The 10,967-nt window shown below is 38.7% G+C and overlaps 1 pseudogene; it reads left to right on the forward strand.

Annotated features, from left to right (window-relative positions):
- The first annotated feature begins 10,124 nt into the window (after positions 1-10,124).
- LOC101987536 lies at positions 10,125-10,748 on the forward strand (annotated as a pseudogene).
- The last annotated feature ends 219 nt before the right edge of the window (positions 10,749-10,967 follow it).

Raw genomic sequence — 10,967 nt, forward strand, 5'->3', positions numbered from 1 at the left:
ATCTCTGTTTACATATATATTCACACTATATCCACATATCTATCTATCTATCTATCTATCTATCTATCTATCTATCTATCTATCTATCTATCTATCTAATCTCAGGCCCATCACATGTACCGGTAACCCCAGAGTTGGGGGTGGGTATTACCAAGAAGACATTGGAACCTCACTTGCAAATTAGTTTAGTCAAATTGATGACCTTTAGGTTCAGTGAAAGACTCTGTCTCAAGGGGATAAGATAAAAAGTGGTCAAGAAAGACACTGATGCTTTCCTCTGGCCTAAGTGAGAACATCTTTGGTGCATGCAGTATGCTTACAAATACCCCAACACTTACATTCTTACACACACACACACACACACACACACACACACACACACACCACTCATACCTGCACACACAAAAGAAAAAAATGTGTATTTAAATATATTTCTTTTCAAACTATATTGTAACTCACATTGTACCAGATATATTCAGAATAAAATGAAGCCAGACTGTTTTCTTTCCCCCACACATCTAGAAATCTGAACACACAGCCTAATACTGAGAAATCAGGTTGATTTTTAACCTGAAAAAGTGTCACTTCTATAAGAAGTTCTTATATGTTGCCTATTTATAACAGTGTAAACCTTATTCATTCACCTTGGACAATTGTCCTTGAGTTTAAAACACTGTTTTGTACTTAATTTGTTTTCTTCAAGCATTTTTATTGAGCTTCGACCAGGCAAAAAGTATCATTTCAAGTTTTCAGCAACCTTCTGCATTCATTTATTAATAATTCCCAAACAGAATGTCTGCTTCTAACATTAGCTTCTGAAATAGAATAGAATCTTAATTAGTTGGAGAGAAACTCTTACTTAAGTAATCTTAGAGAAAATGCAGTCATTTCCTTCCCTGATAGATCCTCACAGTGTTTGACTCTGATGAGAATGGTTTTTAAAAAAGGGCCTCAGGTGTGATACCAACTGTTCAAAGTCATTGTCAGCAGCTGGCTTTTAGAGTATTAATTCAAAATTAGTGAGAATATAAGAGTATGTCTATAATGACCAACTCTGTTGCAAAACTAAGCAGTTTTGAGTTAAGGGTGCAGCATCCTCCACATTGCCCTTGAGGAAGATTCAGAGGCTCATTCTGTTTCCATCTGTCTCCACCATTAGAGAACACAGTTGATTGATTCAACTGAAGTTTAACCAAAAGGTGAACACAGATGCATTTATGTTACAATGAATGCAAATAAGTATGCCTTTTTCAATATCTAAACACACATGTATGTATCTAAATATAATTTCTTAAAGATCAAATTATGTTTTTGTTCAATGGCTTCAGGGTAGGAATGAATGCATTTGTGTCAGGTCCTTTGGGCTTGGGGATCAAAGAACAATAGTAGAATAAGGCAAAGACAAATAGTGGGTACTACTTCTTGTAAGTGGAGACTGTTCTTTTGTTTCCCAGGCACCCATAACTGAATGATCACACCAAAACTATATTAAGTACAATACTATTTGACCAATGGCTTAGGTGTATTCCTAGCTAACTCTTACATCTTAAATTAACCCATTTCCATTATTGTATATTTTACCACAATGTTCATAGTTTGTTACTTCTTGTTTCTTGGGTGGCTACATGGTATCTTTCTGAATCTGCCTTCTTTCCCCCTTTATCTCTGCTTGGATTTTCTGCCTTGCTATATTCTGTCCTGCCATAGCCAAAGCAGTATCTTTATTAACCAATGGCAATAAAACTTATTCACAGCATACAGAGAAGATTCCCACATTAACTTTTCTACCTATCTATGAGTCAGGATAGGTCCTGAATGCTAATGGCTCATATCTTCCCCAGAGCTCACTTAAGACCTGTGATATATTATGTCATTATGGTCATGATTAATATAATTATGACAATCTTCAGTGCACACAGCATATTGCCCTACAGACACAAAGTCCATCCACCTTTATGATAAAATGTTGATGTACATATGCGAATTCTCTTATGGGGTCCAACACATTTAGGAAAATTATCAGGCACATGGTTTTATGAAGTATTTATAGATAACTAAGTTGTGTTTTGATGTGGGATTCCCCTTTGTATGCTGTGAATACAATTGGTTAATTAATAGGTAAAACTGGCTTGGCCTGATAGGGCAAAAGAATAGAGGTAGGCAGGGAAAACTAAACTGAATGCTGGAAGAAAGAAGGGCAGAGTCTGGAAGATGTCATGTAGCCCTGCTGGAGACCGATACCAAAACTTTAGCTGGTAAGCCACAGCTACGTGGTGATACACAGATTACTAGAAATGGGTTAAATTAATATGTAAGAGTTAGCCAATAAGAAGCTAAAGCTAGTAGGCCAAGCAGTTCTTTCATTAATACAGTTTCTGTGTGATTATTTTGGGAGTCTGGGCTGCCGGGAAATGAACAAGCAGCCTCCCTCCTCACAACAGTATTTGTCAGCTTCCGCTTATCTATTTACCTTCTGTCTTATAGGAATATATTCCCATCTAAATCTTCCAGTTTCAGTGTGGCCCACTGTTATTTAGCTAAGGATGCCTTTCTCAGCCTCAACAGTAGGTGGATAAGATGTTCAATATCTATATCATTTCTTTAATGCTGATGTTGCCTGGCTACTTCTTTCACCTTCTCAGGGGAGTTGGCAAACTAGTGTCTCTCACGGCCAGCAAGGGACACCTATACCAGAGGTTCTCAACCTTTCCAGTGCTGCAGCCCTTTAATACAGTTTTTCATGTTGCGGTGACCCCCAACCATAGAATTATTTCATTGCTATTTCATAACTATGATCTTGACCCTTGTGTGGGGGGGATCAGTTCCCATCTGACTGCATTATTGAATGAGAGACAAAGAGAGCTTCACTTGGTTAGAGAAGTATTTCATGTGAGCCATTATATTTTAAGGGTAATGCTGTTAAGGCAGCTTATCTAGCACTAAACCTTACCTAACGTGTAACATGCCTTGCTGTGGATGTTTTTCTGGAATTGCACAGCCTCTGGGAAAACTGAGACTCTGGGCAGCAGCCGGGCCTCCTGGGGGTGGGGAGTTATCTGGGACTCTGTAAAACTAGAGGACTGCTCTGCCAAGGATGCTAGCTCTTGAGGAAAGTATGGTGGGCTTCACCTGAGACAGGCACCTGTGCACTGAGGCAGTCAGCACGGTGGGGATTGTCAGAGCAAATCCTCTTTGCTGGCTGCAGAATCTGTAAATACATTAAGTAAATCAAGTAGTAATTTCTTTTAGGTTTAGAAAGAACCCAAAGTGAAACTTCAATACCTTGATATATTAAAAGATTTGTGTTAGTAAGCTCATTTATGTCTTCACAGAGGAAAAAACAAAACCTTGCAAACAAACCGAGAAAAGCGCTTCATACTTTTGTTTACACAAATATCGTATTTCTACAGAGACCAAAAAGGGAACTGAAACTAAGAGCCCAACTGAGGTCCTTGAATTGGTTTTTCTTTAGCCTACAGAAGTATAAGAATATTACACATAATCTAATCCTGCGGTTATTATTACAGTAATTGTTCCTCTGATTGTCTAATCTAAATGACACTTTTTCAGAACTGGTTATTGTCACATTTTTATGGTATGAAAGTAAATGTTTTGAGGAATTTTTGAGTACAGTCCAACAAGTCATTGCTGGTTATTTGGGTTGTTTTTCATTGGGAATTTCAGAAAGATTTGCTAAATTTTCTCTTGCATTTTAGATCAGAAAATGGCATTAGTTCCTAATCAGTGGTAATGTATTTACAGAAAAGAAAAGCCATATCATGATAAAGTTGAATTTGCTTATTATGAACAATAATAAATGTAGACGTTATGGCAATAAAATATGTTTTGAACAAGATATCTTAGGAGGCTAAAATAGCATTCTCTGTGATAAATTTATAAAACATGTTCTGGGTAAATCGGGATGTTCACACACCTTTTATTTAAAATTTGGTTAAGACTTTTTTTTGTTATTTGTGTTGATTGGAAGCATAATGATTTTAAGTGGGCAGCTTCTCTGTATTTACACTGCCATGGCTATAATTAGCAATGTGTACATACTTCATGTGCTGCTCCATTGTAAAGAGCTGTTTCATTACACAGAAATATATTCCTTTGAATTCTTTTGGTGAGTGCTTCTAGAAAAATTTTTCAAAGGTCATTTTCCAAAGAAATTACCCCAAAATGAATATCTCAAAATAAATCTACCATGAATTCAGAGGGAAAAAAGACTTAATTAATAGTTAACTATTCTTCCAAGTTAGAATTGATAATTAAGAGCCTCTGTTTAAGTATTTAAGAAGTTACCTGGGGCATTTCAACCTTAAGTTTCAAGAACAGAGTTGGATAATTTTCCATTGGACCTTATACTTAAGCGGTAGATGAGGGAGGTCAATTTCAGATTAAATCAAAGATGGCTCCAACTGAGACAAGATAGAGGAATTTTTCCTCACCACAAAGCAAAAAAAAACTTATCACAAAAACTCACTTTATAGGAGAACCTAGCAATTTTTCAAATCAGTTTTCATAATTCTCTGGTGCTTAAACAATGTCTTAGTTAGGGTTTTTATTGCTGTGAAGAGACACCATGACCATGTTCACTCTTACAAACAAAATATTTAATTGAGGTGGCAGCTTACAGTTTCAGAGGTTCAGCCCATTATCACCACAATGGGGAGCACAACAGAGTATAGGGAGATATGGTGCTGGCTGCATCTTGACCAGAAGGCAGTAGGAAGTTGACTGACTGCCACACTATGTGAAGCTTGAGAAAAAGACCTCAAAGTGACACACTTCCTCCAACAAGGCCACACCTACTCCGACAAGACTACATCCCCTAATAGTGCCACTCCCTGTGGGGGCCATTTTCTTTCACATCACCACAGTTTTATTATTTGATTGTGCCTCCTTAGGAAAAAAAAGAAAGAAAAATGAAACAAATAACCCATTCTTGCAATGCAATTTTCTTTAATCTCACAAACATGTAAACGACAGTCTTTTTTCTTTTAAATTTTCTATAAAATATACAACTGTATTTGTGGGGTATAATATGATGTTGCTACATGAGCAAATTAATGTTTTATTATTTAACCTTTGCTTTAGAAAGAACATGGCAGCTACACCTGGGTATGCATTGAGTTAAAAATGTCCTCATTTTATTTCTGAGTATGACTTCTTAAAATCAATAAAGTTTTCAAAACAAAAGAAAAAGAATTCAACATTTCCACCCCCTTCAAGGTGGTTTAGTATTGCCAGAGAATTAGAAGAAAAATTTTGCACATCTAGAAGCAACAAAACCTTCAGATGAATATCCAAATCTTTTAAGCTTCTTGAGTCCTGAACATTGAAAGGTTCTTATTAAATGCAACTGGTACTGTCAAAATGGTGGTACCTGTGAAATGGCAGTGCTATAATTAGCAAAGATTCATTTTGACCTTCACGTCTTTTTTATGGTTGTAAAGGAGATAAGAAAAAAATGTTCTTTTACAAGTACCTTTTGTAAACCAGGTAAGAAATTGGCTAAAAGAGTATACAAATTTTATGTATCTCTAATTACTTGGGACCAGAAGAGTAATCTAGAAAGATGCATATAATTTATGTAATCACAGAAGACATTAACTTATATCTGCTTAGTGATATGGAAGGCAGTAAGCAAGAGAAGGACAAGCAGAAAAAAAAGATGTTGGCACAACATCCAGATATCTTGGGCTATGGCACTGGGAGAGAAGGGTGGTTCCCCGCCCTGTGTGTGCATGGGCTCACCTGTATGTGACACACCCAGGTGTGTATAGGAGCATCTGTCTGTGTGAATATGCACTAGATAAGTGTTCTATTCATTTTGTCCACCTGCAGCTTCAGCCAGACCAAGAGATGAATCCATTGCTCTGGTATTTCTTCTATAATACCAGTGAGTTGTCAAGAAGGATAAGAATTTGTAGGCTGGCATTCTACCCAAACCATTCATCATCCAGCATAAAGTTATCTCATGACTATGAATAGAAAATTTAGCATACAAATTTATGTAGTATCAAATTATCTTCTGAATTCGAAACGTTATCCAGACCTTAAGCTAAAATTCAGGGACTTGACTTTGTTGAACTGTGTGGCCTATGTTTCCCCATATTCTCCTCATAATTAAAACTAAGACTGATAGGAATAGTCAAAATCTTATTTAATCCTTAAGAAGCCCATCAGCCAACTGATTAATAAAGATTACAGTCCAAGCAGCAACAAGAATAATGGCCTACTACCCCTGGACCATCTCCCCCTCTGTTATTCTAGGAAAGGGACAGCAACTCACTCATTCTTGGTCATGGTTGATTTTCCCTACTCTCTTTTGCATAAACTGAAAGCTACTATCACTTCTCATGATGAGACACAATTATAGTTATAGACCCATCCAAGATATGGGGGATGTGAATTAAAAGGGTTGATACTATCCATGCCATGGTTCCAAATAATACACACTAATGAGCCTAATTCCTCTGGGGAAACAGGTGTACACTTTCTTGGACTGGAAGATGCATTCTTCAGTCTCCCCTTGGCAAAGGAGAGTCAGCCATCTTTGCTTCTAAACGGACAGATCCAGGGGGATCTTACCAACTTACCTGGATCAGGTTGCCTCAAGGATTTAAAATTGTTTCCAACCCTGTTTAACAAGACACTAACAGCTGACCTCCTGCTCTTCTGTCACCCATACTCCTACAATTTGTCGATGACCTCCTCCTAGACTCTGAAACTGAAAGAGACTGTAGAGGGGCCACTGATGGATTACTACAGGAGCTACAGACTTGAGCTACAGAGTGTCAGCTAAGAAAACCCAACTTTGTACATTAGAGGCTGTCTGTCTCTGATACCAGTTGACAGCAGGGGCAACGGGAACCATTCTGAGTAGGATTGTTGCTATCGTTCTGATCCCAACTCCAAAGATTAAGAGACAGGTTTGAGAGTTCCTAGGCGCAGTTCTATATTACCACCTCTGAATACCAGAGTTTGCATAAACAGCCAGACCTCCATATACCAGAACAAAGGAGGGGACGAAGCCTCTAATCTGAGATTGAACAAAAGGTGTTTGAGACTTTAAAACCATCTCTGACATCAGTTCCAGCCCTAACACTTTCAGACTTCTCAAAAACCTTTTCATCTGTTTGTCCTTGAAACAAAATACATTGCAAAGGAGATTGTAACGCAAACTGTGGGTCCATGAAAATGCCCCATGGTATAGCTGTCTAAATGACTGGCCCCTGCAGTCGCCAGATGGCTCACATCTATAAGAGCTGTGGTGGCTCCTGCCATTCTAGTGGAATAAGCAGAAAAGTTAACTGTGTGTCAGGATCATATACTCATAGCACCTCACACACTTGAGGCCTTCTTCTGAGGAACACCAGAATGCGGACTGTCTAATGCCTACGTGACCCATACCAGGCCTTATTCCTAGACCATCCTCAAGTCCAGGATAGAAACCCACCACCATTAATCCTGCCACCTTCTAGCTTGATGATGACCTGTAGGTGCTCACCTATGTTATCTATAGGTTACCACAGTGGTCCAAGTAATCTGTCAAGAGTTGACAAACATTCCCTTGACCTCTTGAAAGACCGCAGTGTGGTGTTCTCAACGGATGAGACCAGCTTCATTAAAGATGGAAGCAGGTATACAGTGGAGGGGAGTTAAAGTGTTTACTTTAATGGAAAGAATTCAGGCTCAAGACTTAGAGCCAGGTTTCTCAGCCTAGAAAACAGGACTTGTCACTCTGATCCAGACTCTTCAGTGGGGAAAGGAAAGCCTGCCACCATGTCACAGTCATTATGCCTTCACTATTGCACAGTCTAATCTATAGACAAAGAGGACTTCTCATTGCTGGGGAAAGGATATTAAAAAACAAAAAGGCTTCTGTGGTAATTTGTATGTAATTGGCCTTCATAAGCTCATAGGGAGTGGCACTATTTGGTGGTGTGGCTTTGTTGCTAGAAATATGTCACTGTGGGGGTAGTCTTTGAGGTTTCCTGTGTTCAAACTATGGCAGGTGACTTAGTTTACTTCTTGTTACCAGTAAGCTAAGATGTGGGACTCTCACCTCTCACTTCCTTCTCCAGTACCACGTCTGCTTGTATGTTACCATATAGAAGACAACATGTTGCTATAGTGACCAGACACACAAAAAGATCTTTGTAGCTTTAAATAGAGACACCAAGGTGAGTTTCCAAACTTCATTTTCCTGAGGAAGGATATTGCATAATGACATATCATCTCTCTTTTTTCTTTTGTTTTAGTCTATTTTTAAGACACAATTTAGATATATAGCAGAGACTGGTCTGTAACTTACTATTTAGCCCAGGCTGGCCTCAAGCTCACTATCTTCCTGCCTCAGCCTCCTGACTTCTGGTATTAGAGGCATGTGTCATGAAGCCTGTCTGTCTTGTTAATTTTCTATACTTGTGTATAGAAGAAAGTTGTTCTTGCTTGATTTCACGCAAGCTTGCCAAGAAAGGCTCTTGGTTATTAACATGGAGACATTTTCAAAATGAGTGTTGCACCTGATCAGAAGACATCACTCCAATATGCTCTCTAATGGCTAGGCCTGAGGTCAGCACAGGCTAGGCCAGAGACCTGGGTGATTTCCTATTGCATCACTTCACCGAACACACAAAAGCTTATCCAGTCTCTCTCCCCATGTCCTCCCCCTGTTGCCATTTTTATTTCCTTATCATTCCTGAAAAAGTGACATGTGATTTTCTTCAGATAATTTTTGAATGAAATAAGTAGTAATATTGGTAATAGAATCCAAATTCAGAGAAGACATGTACTTGATTCAGCAGTCAGAGCATTTGTGTGTGGTGTTAAAGGTGTGCTAAGGATGTATTAATCTTATTTTCTCCTTTCATTTTACATGAAAGCTGTCATTATTGGGATAAGAATAAAATGAACATAAGTATGATAAATGATAAGTGCCCACAAGAGTCAATACACTACTCTGAGAGAGCATTGCTAATCAGCCAGCGCAGCGGCCTAATGCACCATGCGAGCAAGCACCTCTGAGAGATGCTAAATTTGTGACTTAGTGAGCCTGGCATTTAGTTGGAGCTGCCTTAGGCTTAAGGTGAAACAAAGGGTGCAATCATGTGTGCACCTCAGAAGGAAAGCTTTGTCTTGGATTATGCCCTTGCAATGCCATATAAAACACAAAGTGGCTTCTATATCCCTAACAGGCCTCAAAGTATACATGACTTATATATTGGCTGTTAAATAACATTGACCAAAATGGGTGAAAGAGTTCTATGCTTATTTTATTTTATTTTTTTGAAGATTTTATTTATTTATTATGCATACAATGTGCTGCCTTCATGTATGCCTGCAGGCCAGAAGAGGGCACCAGATCTCATTGCAGATGGTTGTGATCCACCATGTGGTTGCCGGGAATTGAACTCAGGAAGAGCAGCCAGTGCTCTTAACTGTTGAGCCATCTCTCTAGCCCCCTGCTTATTTTATTTTTACAACAGTAAAAAAGGAATGGGGAGAGAAACAGCCCCCAGTTTAAAAGCTCTGCCTTCTATACCAAAGCTGATGAACACAAATTTAAAAATGCATGGGTGGAAGTCACCATGGCATTGGGTGTCTCTTATCTTCTAAAACATACTTTAAAAACCCAATTCTTAACTAATAATAGATGAGGAAATCCCACTGTGTTGTATGGTCTCAAGACTTCTTACTCAGCTTTGTTAACTGTCAGACCATTTCTATTCTCTGTATCCCAGTTAGCAAAAGGATAGAAAACGAGAAAGAGTAGAGGACCTGGCAACTGTAGGCAATGTAGACATGGCTGACAGGCTGTATTTGTGTTGATTGGGTGTCTGTTGGGCATAACAATCCCACTACTGATTCTTGGGGTGAATGATGACTCCCAATGATAACAGTCTCTCTCTTGGTTCAAACTTCTGATATTTTAGAAATCTCTACTACAGTTTTTTTCCAGATTGATGAATTATTTATCATTTATTAATCACATACTATATTCTGAGATCACATGATAAAATAAAACAGAAGAGTCAAGCCCATGTGGAAATTCTGTCTTCCGTTGGACAGTTCAGGGAAGAGTTGGAGATGTTGTAAAAAGAGGTAAGTGATTCCGGAAGAAACAGGAGTGCAGCGTGAACATGGGGAAGCAAAAGAAAACAAGAAGATATGCGACCATGAAGCGAATGCTTAGTCTCAGAGACGAGAGACTTAAAGAAAAGGATAGATTAAAGCCTAAAAAGAAAGAGAAGAAAGATCCCAGTGCGCTGAAGGAAAGAGAAGTCCCCCAACATCCTTCCTGCTTGTTCTTCCAGTACAATACACAGCTGGGTCCACCGTACCACACCCTTGTTGATACCAACTTCATCAACTTTTCCATCAAAGCCAAACTCGACTTAGTGCAGTCCATGATGGACTGTCTGTACGCCAAGTGTATCCCTTGTATAACTGATTGTGTGATGGCTGAAATTGAGAAATTGGGCCATAAGTACCGAGTGGCACTAAGAATTGCCAAGGATCCATGATTTGACCGACTTCCGGGCACACACAAAGGAACCTATGCTAATGACTGCTTGGTACAGAGAGTCACTCAGCACAAGTGCTACATTGTGGCTACAGTTGATCGGGACCTCAAACGAAGAATCCGGAAGATCCCTGGAGTTCCTATCATGTACATTTCTAACCATAGGTACAACATTGAACAGATGCCAGATGATTATGGAGCTCCTCGGTTCTAATTCTTACTTGACCACATTCACCTGCGTTTCTTTACCAGCTTTCTCTGTTGTCAGTTAATTAAACACACTTTCTGGTTTTTTTTTTAAATCATATTTTGTCTCAGTTTTAAAAATAACTGCATCTTTAAAAAATTATATTATTAAAATGTGTATATGTCAAAAAAGAAAGATAAAAGAATAGGGATGGAAAAGCAGTCATTTTCCCACATTCTCTCCTTT

The sequence above is a fragment of the Microtus ochrogaster genome (genome assembly GCF_000317375.1).
Source record: "Microtus ochrogaster isolate Prairie Vole_2 chromosome 14 unlocalized genomic scaffold, MicOch1.0 chr14_random_2, whole genome shotgun sequence".
NCBI classification, from domain to species: domain Eukaryota; kingdom Metazoa; phylum Chordata; class Mammalia; order Rodentia; family Cricetidae; genus Microtus; species Microtus ochrogaster.